Source organism: Leuciscus leuciscus (assembly GCF_965113295.1).
Source record: "Leuciscus leuciscus genome assembly, chromosome: 15".
NCBI classification, from domain to species: domain Eukaryota; kingdom Metazoa; phylum Chordata; class Actinopteri; order Cypriniformes; family Leuciscidae; genus Leuciscus; species Leuciscus leuciscus.
Genome location: NC_138739.1, coordinates 6,923,358 through 6,938,869, shown reverse-complemented (window position 1 = coordinate 6,938,869; position 15,512 = coordinate 6,923,358). Strand labels below are relative to the sequence as shown.

Here is a 15,512-nt window from a genome sequence, read left to right as displayed (position 1 = left end):
AGATCCAGTCCAATTGCTCTGCTTATAATTGTGTAACGGCAGTAGTTCAAAGGCCTTGGCCCAGGACGCTTGAATAAAGGCCCAGAGGGCACCAAAGCTAGGTAGGGCGAGGTAATCACCCAACATTAAGAGACTCAGACCATATGCCGGAACCACAAGGAAGGAATCTGGTGGGTTAAGCTGATGTAGAGGTCAAAGCCCAGCTACACAGATAGGAGAGCAGGGACGTACATGTTATAAAATCTGGCGAAGGTGGACAGCAAGGACCAGTCGGCCGCTGCACAGATGTTGACAATAGACACTCCGCTGGACCATGCCCAGGATGAGCCTCTGGTGGAGTGTGCTTTTATTCTGATGGGGCGCTATAGGCCCATCAAAGCATAAGCTAGTGCAATTGCATCCACTGTCCAGTGGGTAAGTCTTTGCTTCGTGACCGGATGTCCTTTGGTGCGTCTTTCGGAAGCACATGAAGAGATGCTCCGACTGCCTGAACTGGCCCGAACGGGGCAGAGTAAATGCTTGCCCTCAGAGGGGGAAAGAGCAGAGAGAGTAAAGACCTGTTATCTGAATGGAGTAGAGAGCACCTTAGGTACTTAACCCCCTGAGGTCTACGGTATCGCCGGCGATACCAGCTCGCTTTTTTTTTATCAATGTAAAAGAAACTCATAAATACTCTGTTGACTTTGATTTTGGAACTGAGGTTACGTTAGTAACCGACTGAGCGTACTATCTATATGGTTCACTCATAATGCGTCACTAGATCCAGTCCAATTGCTCTGCTTATAATTGTGTAACGGCAGTAGTTCAAAGGCCTTGGCCCAGGACGCTTGAATAAAGGCCCAGAGGGCACCAAAGCTAGGTAGGGCGAGGTAATCACCCAACATTAAGAGACTCAGACCATATGCCGGAACCACAAGGAAGGAATCTGGTGGGTTAAGCTGATGTAGAGGTCAAAGCCCAGCTACACAGATAGGAGAGCAGGGACGTACATGTTATAAAATCTGGCGAAGGTGGACAGCAAGGACCAGTCGGCCGCCGCACAGATGTTGACAATAGACACTCCGCTGGACCATGCCCAGGATGAGCCTCTGGTGGAGTGTGCTTTTATTCTGATGGGGCGCTATAGGCCCATCAAAGCATAAGCTAGTGCAATTGCATCCACTGTCCAGTGGGTAAGTCTTTGCTTCGTGACCGGATGTCCTTTGGTGCGTCTTTCGGAAGCACATGAAGAGATGCTCCGACTGCCTGAACTGGCCCGAACGGGGCAGAGTAAATGCTTGCCCTCAGAGGGGGAAAGAGCAGAGAGAGTAAAGACCTGTTATCTGAATGGAGTAGAGAGCACCTTAGGTACTTAACCCCCTGAGGTCTACGGTATCGCCGGCGATACCAGCTCGCTTTTTTTTTATCAATGTAAAAGAAACTCATAAATACTCTGTTGACTTTGATTTTGGAACTGAGGTTACGTTAGTAACCGACTGAGCGTACTATCTATATGGTTCACTCATAATGCGTCACTAGATCCAGTCCAATTGCTCTGCTTATAATTGTGTAACGGCAGTAGTTCAAAGGCCTTGGCCCAGGACGCTTGAATAAAGGCCCAGAGGGCACCAAAGCTAGGTAGGGCGAGGTAATCACCCAACATTAAGAGACTCAGACCATATGCCGGAACCACAAGGAAGGAATCTGGTGGGTTAAGCTGATGTAGAGGTCAAAGCCCAGCTACACAGATAGGAGAGCAGGGACGTACATGTTATAAAATCTGGCGAAGGTGGACAGCAAGGACCAGTCGGCCGCCGCACAGATGTTGACAATAGACACTCCGCTGGACCATGCCCAGGATGAGCCTCTGGTGGAGTGTGCTTTTATTCTGATGGGGCGCTATAGGCCCATCAAAGCATAAGCTAGTGCAATTGCATCCACTGTCCAGTGGGTAAGTCTTTGCTTCGTGACCGGATGTCCTTTGGTGCGTCTTTCGGAAGCACATGAAGAGATGCTCCGACTGCCTGAACTGGCCCGAACGGGGCAGAGTAAATGCTTGCCCTCAGAGGGGGAAAGAGCAGAGAGAGTAAAGACCTGTTATCTGAATGGAGTAGAGAGCACCTTAGGTACTTAACCCCCTGAGGTCTACGGTATCGCCGGCGATACCAGCTCGCTTTTTTTTTATCAATGTAAAAGAAACTCATAAATACTCTGTTGACTTTGATTTTCCATAGGAGTTTCATACATCAATCGATTCTGTTAAATGTGTATTATTTTTGTGTATACTCACAATAAAAACAAAGTGTTGTGCTTTTTGCCAAATAAAGAAAAATAAACACGAAGCGAGTTCTGCCTTCTCTCTGCCAGTGAAGTCCATTCTGAAACGCGTCCGAAAATTAACAATAACTCAGCGAATACTCAGTCAAACAGGCATACAGACACACAGGCATGAAGCTTGAATTCTCTTCTTTTAAATGAAGTAATTTATATAAAAAACAAATATTCTCATCTTGTGAAATCTGTATTAAAAGAGAGCGATTCCAGTCGAGCTCATCTCATCTCATTACGTTATAATCGGCCACGCCCACGGAGAGCGCGCGCTATTCAAACGCAAATGACTGAGACGATCCCATACAAACTGTGAACGCCCACATATCAGCTCGAGAAAACACATCAAGTTTATTCAGATAAGTGTACTTGTCTACACTGTCTCGCAGCGCTGTGAGGAATAATAATAATGGAAAACTTACCTCAGAAGTGCTGGTATTTCGAGGAGCAACGGATGGAATAATGTAGTAAGTTTTTTTTTTCATTCTCAAGTAAATCGCGTTTCTGTGTTTCTCGCAAAAAGACGGTTTAAATTTGAATTGCGTTTCTGTGTGTGAATAAATGATCTGCTTTTAGCAAACTATTTTGCTATACTGAGTAAAATCGATTGAAATATGTTGAAATAAAATGTATTTGTATAAGCAACGTATTAAACTGCAAATTAACATTTATATTCCTTATAATAAAAACGAAAGACTTATGTTACAGACATATGAAAGACAACATTTCGTTGATTAGTTTTGGATAGATTACACATTTTTACTGTAAAATATCTGCCACCTCAAATAAGCTTTTGTTTGCCAATTTTTGCTAATATGTTAAATATAGTATGTTTTGTCAATGTAGGCTATATTCGAAGTTTGAAATATGTATGATAAAATGTATACTTTAGTTTTTACAAAGAAAGATTACACTTCAATTGTTGTTGTAATTGTAACCTTTTTAATAAAAAAATATATGTTTACAAGGTAGATGTAAACAAATTTTAAAAGGTAAATATAAGCATTTTCTTTAAATAATTTTTATTGTGTTTTATTATTGACAAATTTGGGGAGAGGATACATATTCCAAAACTGAAAATACAGTATGAGAATTAACTGCACAATTAATAGACATGTTTTCCTTGGATATTATACAATTTGCAAGCAAAATTTGTAAAAAAAAAAAAAAAAATTGACATGCTTCCAACTGTGAACCAATTTGGTAGAATATATATATATATATATATATATATATATATATATATATATATACTGTATATATATTGCTCTTGCATTCTTTCTTGTGGCTATAGGTGACACACCTGAATGAATGGCTCATTAAGTATGCGGGCCCCATTGTCTCCTGAGGTGTGAACCACTACATATGCATGATGCTGTTGAATGGTTGACGCCCCTTGCGCATATTGCCTTTACAAACAAAAAGTGTTTTACAAGATTTAAATCAATGTATTGTGTTATGTGAATGATAAGGGCAGGATGATTTTCACATCATTTTGAAGAAAAAACTCTAGGCAAAGACATCAATTAGTCAAAAGTCTTATTGACACGTATTTAGTATGTGTTTTGTGGCCTTATTTCAGAAACTTTAGTTTTTAGTTTTTTCAATAACCATGCATAAACATTATTCTCTCAAAAATACAAACATGTACATGCATGTTGCTCACATATTATGGTAGCCCTGTTTGTGCTAAATAGAGTGTAATTATACCTTTGCCATTAATATGTTTATAAGCAACTGAAAAAAGCACAAATGTCAGGGCATGTCAGAACATCTCAAGGACCCCAAAAACCCCTCAGACCTCAGAGGGTTAACCATGTCTTGGTTTGAAGATGACTTTGCCATCATTAGGCCCAAACTCAAGGCAAGAAGCACTCACAGAGAGTGTTTGCAAGTCGCCCATTTGCTTGACCAATGATAGGGCTGGCAGGAGGGCGGTTTTTAGAGAAAGGGGCAACAGTTTGGCTGAGTGGAAGGGGTGCGACTCTTGTTGAGGAGCTCTTGAAGGAAAGACAGTACCAGTGAAATGTCACAGGATGTCAGGTCTTCAATCCGGGCGGCGCACCAGCCGGAGAAATCAGACCACGTAAGGGTGTAGAGGCATCTATTGGACAGGGCTCTAGTCACAGAAATAGTGTTTAGGACCCTCGCGGAGAGGACCATAAGCTCCCGTCGAGAGGCCAGAGGTGAAGGGCCCACAACTCTGGTTGGGGGTGCCAGATCATTCCTTTTGCTCCAGTCTGCCCGGCACGTGAGCCGCTCTCAGCAAACAGAGGTTGAGTCGTGCCCATAATAGGCATCTGGATAGCTTTACAGAGGCCTCGATCTGAGTCCACCTTGGTGGTTTATGTAGGACACCACTGCCATGTTGTCCGAGCGGACTAAGACATGGTGTCCTCTCAGGTCTGGCAGGAAGGTTCTGAGGGCCAGAAAGACTGCCAGCATTTCCAGGAAGTTGATGTGCAGCGCACTTCAACGCGCTCGACCAGGAGACTGAAGTGGGCCTGCCTTTGCACAAAGCTCCCAATACCCTTTTTGGGGGCATCTGTTGAAACCACCTTCCTTCTCGAGACCCTTCCCAGGTCCACATCAGATTGGAACCGATGAGGAAGTGCGTGGAGCCAGAGACAGTCCGAATGGAGGGACTGTAGGGTGATAAGCCACCCCTTTGAACATGAATCTCAAGAATGGTCTGTGATGGGGGGCTATCTGGATATGAAAAACCAATCCCCTTGGCACACTTGCGAGCATATCTGTTTCAATGTTATCATCTTGAACGCTCATTTCATAAAGGCGTGGTTCAGATGCCTGAGATCGAGGATGGGCCTGAGGCCGCCATCCTTCTTTGGCACGAGGAAGTAGCAGCTGTAAAAGCCTAACTCGCTGTGCACTGGAAGAACAGCTTCTATAGCTCCTTTCCCCAGTAAATTCATCACTTCAGTGGGGAGGACGTGAGCCACATTGCTCCTTATAAATGTGGAAACCTCGCCCCTGAGGCGGGGAGTCCTGCAAGCGAATTGCAGCGAGTAACCTCATTTGATTATGTTCAAAACTATACTTGACACCCCAGAGATGGATTCCCAAGCCTCAGCACAGTGGCTAAGGAATGAAGTGGTTCGAGCGACAGGCCGCTGTGCAGAAAACTGGCACTCGAGATAACTGGAAGGGGTAATTTGCTCTCTTATTGAGTATGTTTGTTTTTTATTTTGTTTGCTATAACAGCGGTCAGTTGCATGGGAGCGTGAACTTGAAAGGGCCCCAATGCTTGCAAAAAACACATTGCTTCCAACACCCTGAACTGAACGAGGTTTGGAAGGCAAACTCAAGGCTGTTTAGGGAGTGGTCTGGCCACGACAAGACTTAGTTTACTCCTCTTCTTTCCTGAAGGATCAGGAAGGCTTCTGAGGCGAAGGATCCAGCTTTATCTTAGACCGGGGACCTTGGCACTTAAGAAAGGGCTTGTCTGCGTCCTCGATCTCCATTAGGTTGAGCCATAAGTGACGTTCCAACACCACAAAGCTAGCCATAGCTAGCTGTAATTTTAGTGGCTTGCAGGGCCAAGTCAGTCTAGCTATGCAGTTCTTTAAACACGGCAGGGTCGTTCCGGACTTGTCGTGCATGTGGGCTCCGCCGGGGTAAACCACTCCAGTCTGTACTCCTCGATTACTTTTGAGAGGAGGCGGATTTACTCGGCGCCCATTCCAGCTCTAGCGTCACTCGAATCTCTAGATGGCAGGGGGGTGGGGTTATCCAGCGAGCCCGACCAGTTCTCCGTGTCTGAAGCCGCCAATGACAAGCTGTCATCAGGGAGATCAGATCCCCTGAACGAGACCAGGCCGCTCGTACCAGAAGAGGGGCGCTTGACTGCGCAGTAGTAGAGCACCTGAGAATCCTCTTGGGGAGAATGAGGCACACAGGAACTGTGCCGACGTGAGCTCACTCGTGCCTGATCTCTCAGTCCTCTGGCTCTGCTGTTTCTTCCTCCGAGGTTCCTGGGAGGAAGAGAACAGTAGAGCGTTAGGGGCGGGACCATTGTCTAAAAATTAAGCGGTCCGCAAGCGGAGAGAGGTGAAACTCATACTCTTGCAGTGAGAACAGCTCGTCTCAGTGATCGCAGCTTCTGTGTGGGATTTCCCCAGACAGGTGCACATCAAATGGGTGCAGGGGTGCCCTGCATGTGCCACACTCGTGGTGCAGCATTTGCAACAACGCTGCATGAAATTAGCTCTTTTAGAAACACCGAATGGCCACAGGGGAGCGTTCCTATGGCAGAATGTACGACACAGTACGATTGAACCGTATCGATAAGGAACATCGATGTTAGTTTCAAAAGTGTTATTTTACTCAGATTCGCTAAAATACCAAAGTGTGGTAAAGTCTGCAATAAAAAAAAGAGATCTCTTTAGTATTTCTAGTTCAAATTTTCCAAACACCAAATCTCTCTGGTAACCAAATGCAAATTTCTCTAAATTAACAATTATATAGGTTATTGTGTTTTCTCATTATTATTCGCTGATTAATTTTGTTGTAACAATGCAGGCAAACATTATAAATGTTATTCACTGGTTTCAGGATCAAAATGGATGCTGCAATGGGTTTCATCTTAGTTTTATATTTAAAGAAATGTGGTTAGATCTGTTGGGTGGATAAACAGCTTCTGCTGAATGTTTGTGGAACGTTTTTTTCTCTAAGTATGATAAACTCCTACTTGTGCAATTTAAGAGTGCATGCTTTCACTGCGTGATGTAGCCTCTTATAATGCAGTGTGAATTCCCCCAAACATCAAGATATGAGGATAAAATCTGGATGACTTTTCATATCTTTTTACACTTATGTCGTAAGACCATGTTAAGCAATATCACACGAGAAAGAGTGCTGTTTTTCCTGAACATCAGCATGATTGTAAATGTGATACTGATTTTATGTAAAAGTTCAACAAACAAAAAGTTAACAGTCTTAGACACAATATTACATCTTAGACACAATATTGTATGTTTTTGCTCTGTTTCACAAAGAATATAGTTATATCACACAGGCTATAAACAAATCCACAGAAGAGCAGTCACACGTCTCTGAGAAACACACACAGCAGTGTTTTGTTTGAATCTGTAGTTTTTAACGAATTGGGTGAGTCAAAGATGATTCAAAGACCCATTATTAAATGCAGTCACTTGCTTCGTTCCTGAATCAGTCGGTTGTTTTGAATGAATCGGCTGAATTAATTGACTTGACTTCAAGGAAGTTTCAACTTCCACCCTATCCCACCCGGTACCTTCATCCAGGGGCGCAGATGCCACTAGGGACGGGGGGGACATGACCCCTCCAGATTCATAGTGACCCGATCCGTCCCCCGCCCTCACTATCCCTACGAAAGGCGACAAAAATCGGTAAAACAGAGGATTAACCAGCGTTTACAATCTCTCTCTGTGTGTGTGCTACGACTCCTGAGTGACGCCGGGGTCCTATGAGGAGCTGGTAGCTGCCTCAATCATGCCTGTAGGAGCGGTAACCATAGTGATCATATACCATCTATGAATGAGCCGAGTCTGTGATTTTGTGAACTGAAAAAAATCGACTGTATAAATGCCACATAAAGGCAATGAAGAGACAAAAAACAATCACCTCGTTTTTTCAAAAAACAAACAATGTAAGTATCCTATGCCTGTTGACTTTCCCAGGTGTGGCAGATTAGATTTGTTAAGGGGAATAGCTAGTCTGAATATAATGGCAAGAAGGCTTTTGCACTTAGCAAACACAGCAAAATGTGGAGACCATAACTATGCATTTAGGTGAGTGGACAGAGGCAAATAATGAATGAACACAAAAAGAATGGTTGGATAAATCAAACAATTTATCGTCGTCAGGAAATAATGTTTTATCTTATCATTTAACCCATTGTACTGTATAAATTGACTGAGATATGTTCACTGTCGTGTAAGCCACTATAAAAATAATTATAATAAGTAAATTTGTGTGGTGCAAGGTTTATGCAAACAACAAATAAAGGCCTACATAAACTTTTGACATCCTCTTATAGCAGGAAATCATGTTTTTTTATTGTACGGAGCAACGGAGGATATAGATTCTTAAATTATGGACTATGAAAAACATTTCTTAAAGGTGCTCTAAGTGATGTCACGCGTTTTTTAGGCCAAAACATTTTTTGTCACATACAGCAAACATCTCCTCACTATCCGCTAGCTGCCTGTCCCCTGAACACACTGTAAAAAAACGCGGTCTCTGTAGACACCACAGGCTCCACAAACGGCAACAAAAACAAACTGGGCTCACCTGCACCACGAAACACAACAAACAGTGCTCCAGCCAATCACCGACAAGAAGTATTTGAGGGGTGTGGTTTGGGGGTTAGTGCGCGTGCACATGAAGGGGGTGTGTGGAGGAGAGAGAAGCATGAAGAGGGAAGTTTGAATTATGGCCGACACACGAATAAAGAGACGACGTTCCGATGAACAAATTGCAAAGAAGAGCAATAACAAGGATAAGGGACGCGCGAAGTCCCGAATTTACATCGGAAAAACCCTCGAAAGGTGGCGAGAACTCCGCCGGCAGAAGGGCTTCCGATCCGACATTCAGTTGCTCTGTTTTTGCAGAACAGGTAAATCCATTTTTCTTTCTAAATTGACGTTCATGTTCGCCAAACCAACACAAGGATGTAATTAGCTAGAACTATGCAGTCAGCGTTAGCTTTGGTGAATACAACATATATGTTTCTAGCAGCTAGCGATCAATCTCTATTGTAAATGGTCAAGCAAATTCACAGTAGGGCGACAATTTGTGTGAATGATTGTTTTCACCCACTGTTTGTTATGGATTTGAATGTTCATTTATAGGCTATCGACAACTTTGACTAAATTTGTTTAAGCCGCCGCCGTTGTTTATGCTCACTGGGAAACGCAAAGCTAACGTTATCTTGCTATTATTGCGTCCTTGTATGGGAGCTAACGTTATAGTTATAACCTCAGGTGGCGAAACGATTTTAAGACAATGTTTCTCTTTTTCTGCATTCTGTTCTGCAATATATAAAAGCATTTATCTAACTTGGTGACATTACACATTGAATGAAGTATCAGTAAAACTTTACTTTGTTTTTAGTGACTACTTTGACTTTCCTTTATGCCGGAAGGGAGGGGAGGAGGGAGGAGACGGGATGAGGAGGAGGGAGGGTCTAGCTAGCCTCTGTTTTGTTTGACAACAATTCGAATGTCAACACTCCCGGCATCACTTAGAGCACCTTTAATATGTCATACATCATTTGAAAGATATTTCTAATCTATAAATTGCAACAAACTTGTAATTAACACTTAAATTAAAAATTTTGAGTTATTCTTAGACATTTGAAATAGTAGTTTTAGCCATTAATTCTCAGGAATACGTTGTATTTCACATTGTTGTGAAATTCTATAGAGGTACAGAGGGTTAACTGAAATTATAAGATTTAAAATGTTGTCCTCCTGGCCTGCAGGCAATTTCTGATGACAGTAAGGCAGGCCCTAGTCAGTCAAGTGAGGATCTGCAGGAGGGCAGCCACAGTAGAAAATATGTTGTTATTTTATTATTATTATTATTATTATTATTAATTTTTTTTTGCACATAGGTTCTTTGCCTTTTTGTTCATAATGATAGACTTTGTATGCTGAGATAAGCAAATGTTTAAATAAAACATACTTTGCTGAAGACATGAAGTTTTGGTGGGTGATTGGCATACTAGTCAAATAACAGTCTGATCATGCATAGTGGTGATCAGGTAGGCCTTTGTTTACCTTTGTTCATTGTTGTTTATCCATGATTTCAAATAAGAATCCCCCAATGGCTTTTTAGTGCAAATCATTAGCCCAAATTACGCAAAGTAACTACTTGAGCACTAGTTAAAGCCCAAATTACGCAAAATAACGAATTGAGTTTAAAATCATTTGCTGACAGCTTGGTCCCACCCCAGTTAAAAAATCCTATCTGCGCCACTGCCTTCATCATCACTGTTTCTAGACAGCACTATGAACTATGATTTTATAATTTCTTCAATCTACATGGACTGTGCTATTCTAAATGTTTTTCTGTCAAGTTTTGTGGCGCATCGCCTCGGCCACCTCCACAGCACCCTCCATCCCTAGCTGACTTCTCCGGGAGAGGGCGTTCTGTCACAGTATATTCAGTGTGTTTAGTTTTCATGTAAAACATTTTACATAAAAGTTTAAATAAAATACCTTTATAGATGCAAAAATGGCCAAAAAAGGTACAAATCTATTTGACCATAATGGGAAAGTTCATTTCTGTCACTGCTGCAAACTAACCACACAGAATTTGAAAAGCTCCAGGAGTCAACTGTCCATGATATATTTGATGAATTGAGCAAAATTGTTAACAAAACATGTAAACATGATCAAATATGATTGACAGCTCACAACACTAAATAACACACCAGTATACAGATATCTAATCCAATATTTTACTCTTAGTTTTCATACTGGCCCATAAATGTAAGATCAGCAAAAGCTTGTTGATTCTCATGATGTTAAAGGAGATGGATGTGTGAACGGAAACTGTGACTGAGGTCACGACCAGATAAATATCACAGTTCAGTCGTGTTTCAGATCAATCTGAGTTTTTCAGACATTTTAAGAGTTACTATTGTGGCCTTTCAGTAAACCGATGAAGAAAATGTTAGTTTTGCTCTGTTTGTGGTGTCTGGTTGGTGAGTTTTAAATGTGTTTATTATTATTATCATGGTACATTTTTTGGCTTATGAATATAAGAAGTACACTTAGGCCGGTGACACACTAGATGCGTGGCGTAAGCGTCTCAGCTGCGTGGCGTGTCCGTTTTTATTTCGGCTCCCATGTTAACAGGTTAGAGCTTGCACACTGCCTGCGTGACATGCACGCGCGTGTCACGCAGGCAGTGTGGCTCAGGCGCGGCTCGAGCCGCGCGGAAAACGCGTGCATGCTAGAAATAGAACCGACGCCTATTTTTCACGCGACACGCAAGCGTCTTGGAAGCGTTTCCAAGCAAAATTGAATAGGAAAAGATGTTTATATGACATTTTGACACGAATACATATTAATAAATGTCATTTTGATGTTTGAATGTCTAGGGTTTGACATAAATGCAAATATAAATGCAATTTAAAAAAATATTATTGATTTTCAAATACTGCACCTGTCAATACAGAACGAAATATTCTAGCCGTCAACACTGCCGACGTTGTCTTTGCTGCTATATATTTATGTTTAACATGAAGTATAGGCTTTCCACAACTCTCTCCCCATATGTCAAATATATCACCAATGAGGCTTATCATATGTAACCTAGCAGCAGCAGCGCCGCGTCAGACACGCTTCTGGTGTGCAAAGACATGGAAAACGCCACGCAGCTGACACGAAACAGAAACGCAACGCTCACGCCACGCAGCCAGTGTGTCACCGGCCTTAGGGTTTAGTTAAGAGAATTTTTTTTAATTTATTTTTTTCAACAACAAAATACTGTTAAATGACAAACAGTGTACAATAACAACACTGTATACAAAGCATAGCCTATGTTATAAAAAAAACTCACAGTATCAATTTACCAAAAAAACAACAAAAAAAAAACGAATTTATCATGCTAATGCAACAGTGCTTGTCCATCTCAAGGTGCAAAATATGTTCCAAAGCTTCTCTGATATATATATTCTTGGCGAAAATGGCAGAGCAACTCCGATCATCACTCTTCACACACTACACTCCTCCCACCTGCACACTGCTATTTACCCTTTTCCGGCTACAACTGAGTTCCACGGGACTTCAGCGCGAGACTACAGCTAGCCGTCTAAAACACTATTTAGGTGAATTTAAACAATGGCTAATTTGCTAAACGCATCTTGTTGTCATGTAAGGGCCCTGTTCATGTTGGACAGACATTTTAATTGCATTTTGTGTCTGTTAACAGGCACAAAGACACTCTTTATGTATATGCCCCCATAACTGCCGTTTTAGCTGAGTGGGAGCTCTGGGCATTAGCTGTAGCAGCTCCGTGTTGCAAGCACCAATCTGGTTCGTTTTTTTTTTTTTCTATGGACAGTAGGGGAGACCGGGGACAGTTGCAACAGGGGACGGTTGCAACATGTCATTTTTCTCCAATCAGAAACAAGCTAGAGTGATGACACTCATACTGCACATGCACAGTTAGACCCTCCACCCACCAAGAAGACAGTAGACATATTCAACATCTGCTGATGTATTTATTGAACAAAACTTGTTTTGGAGGTATGAAAGTAAATTTTTTCATGAGATATATTTTTGTCATACTGTCCTGAAATTTTGTATGATTTAATCAAAACTTACATAGTTTGAATTGTTGTTGTGTTGACTACTAAGTGACATGGTTAGCATGTGTCAATGTCAGCGTGTCTAGCAGGAATATGATGTTCTGTCATGGCTGATAGGGTCGGGGACGGTTGCAACATGTTATAAATTGCATGTTTAATAAAAGTTTGTTGCATTACAAATTGTTAAATTCTTCCTGTCTGACACTGAAATATGGAGAGATTGAATAGCATCTGTAACTCCTGCACACTGAATCTATGTAGGCCTATGTTCTACACATGAACAAACAAAACTCAATAACTGTTATTTGATAAATATGACTAAATAAATAAATAATAGGCTACAATAATATTATTGAAATAAATAATACTATAATATTATAGTAGGCCTAAAACAGTTAATATTTTCAGAATTCTTTGCTCATTGAGACAAAAAGCTTAAGTTAATTAAAGAAATTTAAGGTATTTTTAACATGTTGCAACCGTCCCTGGGTTGTGTTGCAACCGTCCCCTGGGTCGGGGTCAGTTGCAACATCTGACTTCTTCCATTCAAATAAATACTGTGAACGATATGTCATATATAATCATCTTTAAATGGTATGGGTAATTAGCAGACAGATGCAAGTTTAATATATACAAATTTGGTTGGTCTAGTCCAAATAGTCTCTGAGTAATTGAGAGAAATGCAAAAAGTGTTGCAACTGTCCCCGGTCTCCCCTACTCACAAAGGTATAACGATCAAGATTAACTTAAAAATTGCCCGGAGTTCTCCTTTAATGTTCATTCATGAATTTTGTTGCAACAACACAGGCAAACATTATATATGTGATATAGTTGCTTTTGAGTCAAATTAACCCTGCAAAAGTATTTCCTTTTATTTTATCAGTACAAACATCAGTGTGTCTGGTTTGATCTGTCGGTGGATAAACAGCTTCTGCTGGATGTTTGTCGTCTCTGTGTGTGTCAGTAGTTTGTGGCTGAAGCGTTTCTTCATTTTCTCTCCTGCTAATAAGAAGCTCACAATCTTCCACTCCACACAAAACATCTTTACACTGAAATAAAGTGAATCCATCAACAGTCAAATAAGAGTCACAGGTCAGAGGTCAAATATGATTGACAGCTCACAGCACTAAATAACACACCAGTAGATACAGATATCTAATCCAATATTTCACTCTTCTGCTATTAGTTTTCATTCAGGGCCAGAATTCATTTGAAAATGTAAGATCAGCAAAAGTTTGTTGATTTTCGTGATGTTACAGGAGACAGATGTGCAGTGGTGGACAGTAACGAAGTAAATGTAATTCGTTACTGTACTTAAGTAGCTTTTTGTGTATCTGTACTTTCCTGAAGTATTTCAATTTGGGGAGACTTTTACTTTAACTCCACTACATTTCAAAGTCAAATATCTTACTTTTTACTCTACTAGATTTTCAAAATCAGTCATTCCTTTTTTTATTTATGAGTGGATAAAAACTTAACTGGTCAAACGAGCCACCAATCACAGTACAGCGTGCGTTTTCTTTTGAACTTGTTTTGTTTGCCCCTGTTAGCACCTTGGCGGTATCTACTTAGTGCGAACATAAGGTTCAACATGACATCACATCAGTGCAACAGTATAACATTTTGAGAGCCAATGTCTTAATAAATGATGAAAGAACTCCATTGGCCTTAGTTACGCAATTTTTTTTGAAGTAACATTAGTTGAAAAGAAGAACAAGTCCTTAATTTTTTAAGTGCCTTAATTCTTTGCCTGCCTCTGCCCTGTACGATTTCTTCTTAAAATAATTTTCCTTCTAATCTGGAAACACGTAGAGGTAAGCCATTTTCATTTCAATCATTTTTTAAATGAGAAATCTAACAGTAGCTTGCAGAAAACGTACTCGGTTACTAACGTAACCTCGGTTCTCTCTAGAAGAGGGAACGAGTACTGCGTAAGTCTTACGCTATGGGAAATCTCTTTTCCGCGAGATACTGAAGCCAAAAATTATCCTTAATTTTGGAATAATGTAAAACGCGTTGCGGCAGCAAGCAGACACAGGCGAGACAGCTCGCGCGGCTATTGGCTGCCCTGCGGCAACTGCAGCAGCCTATCGATAAGGCCCTATCCAATGGCCCTATCTTAATAGAAGTCAGCTCCAATGGGGGCGCTTCGCGTTCCGCCGGAACGGGGGTGGCTTTGGGCTATAAATATAGCATCGAGAGGCTGGTTTAGCTGTTTTTTTATCGCCGGAGCGAACCAGAGCGTGTGCAGGCACGGCAAGATACGCAGTCCTCATTCCCTCTTCTAGAGAGAACCGAGGTTACGTTAGTAACCGAGTACGTTCTCTTACGAGAGGTTCTCTCGTACTGCGTAAGTCTTACGCTATGGGGAACACAGTGTAAAACGCTGTGCATGCTGAGATCCAATACCAAAGTCCCAAGGGCAAGTGCTAGGGTGACCAGACGTCCCGGAAAATTCGGGACAGTCCCGAAATCTAAACTGTTGTCCCGAATCCCGAATCTGGCCCTAATTGTCCCGAATTTGGTCTGATTTACGCACTGTTACTTACAACAGTCATTGTTTTGTGGCAGACTAAAGAATAATGACAGACTGTTGATCTTTGAATAAAAATATGTTTGGTTCAGGTTTGAAATTCATTATCTTTTATTATAGGCTGCGTACGGCAGTCTAATATCATAGAAGCCCCCCATCCCGTCACCCCAGACCCCAGACCCATAGACACCCCCCATACCCCCCATACCCCCCGTCCCGAATTTCAGCCAATCTCATCTGGTCACCCTAGCAAGTGCCCGGGGCTCATATAGTACATGATCATAAGGGACTCACAGAGAGTCCAGGAAAGAGTGGCTAGAATAGCATCATTCCTGTAATAAATAGCATCCT

The 15,512-nt window shown here is 41.6% G+C and overlaps 1 protein-coding gene across 1 annotated transcript in view; it reads left to right on the top strand.

Annotated features, from left to right (window-relative positions):
* The window catches only part of LOC309474951 (uncharacterized protein), a gene marked incomplete at both ends in the record, with an annotated part of 355,810 nt that overhangs the window by 24,483 nt on the left and 315,815 nt on the right, over nt 1–15,512 (top strand). The window lies entirely within an intron of this gene.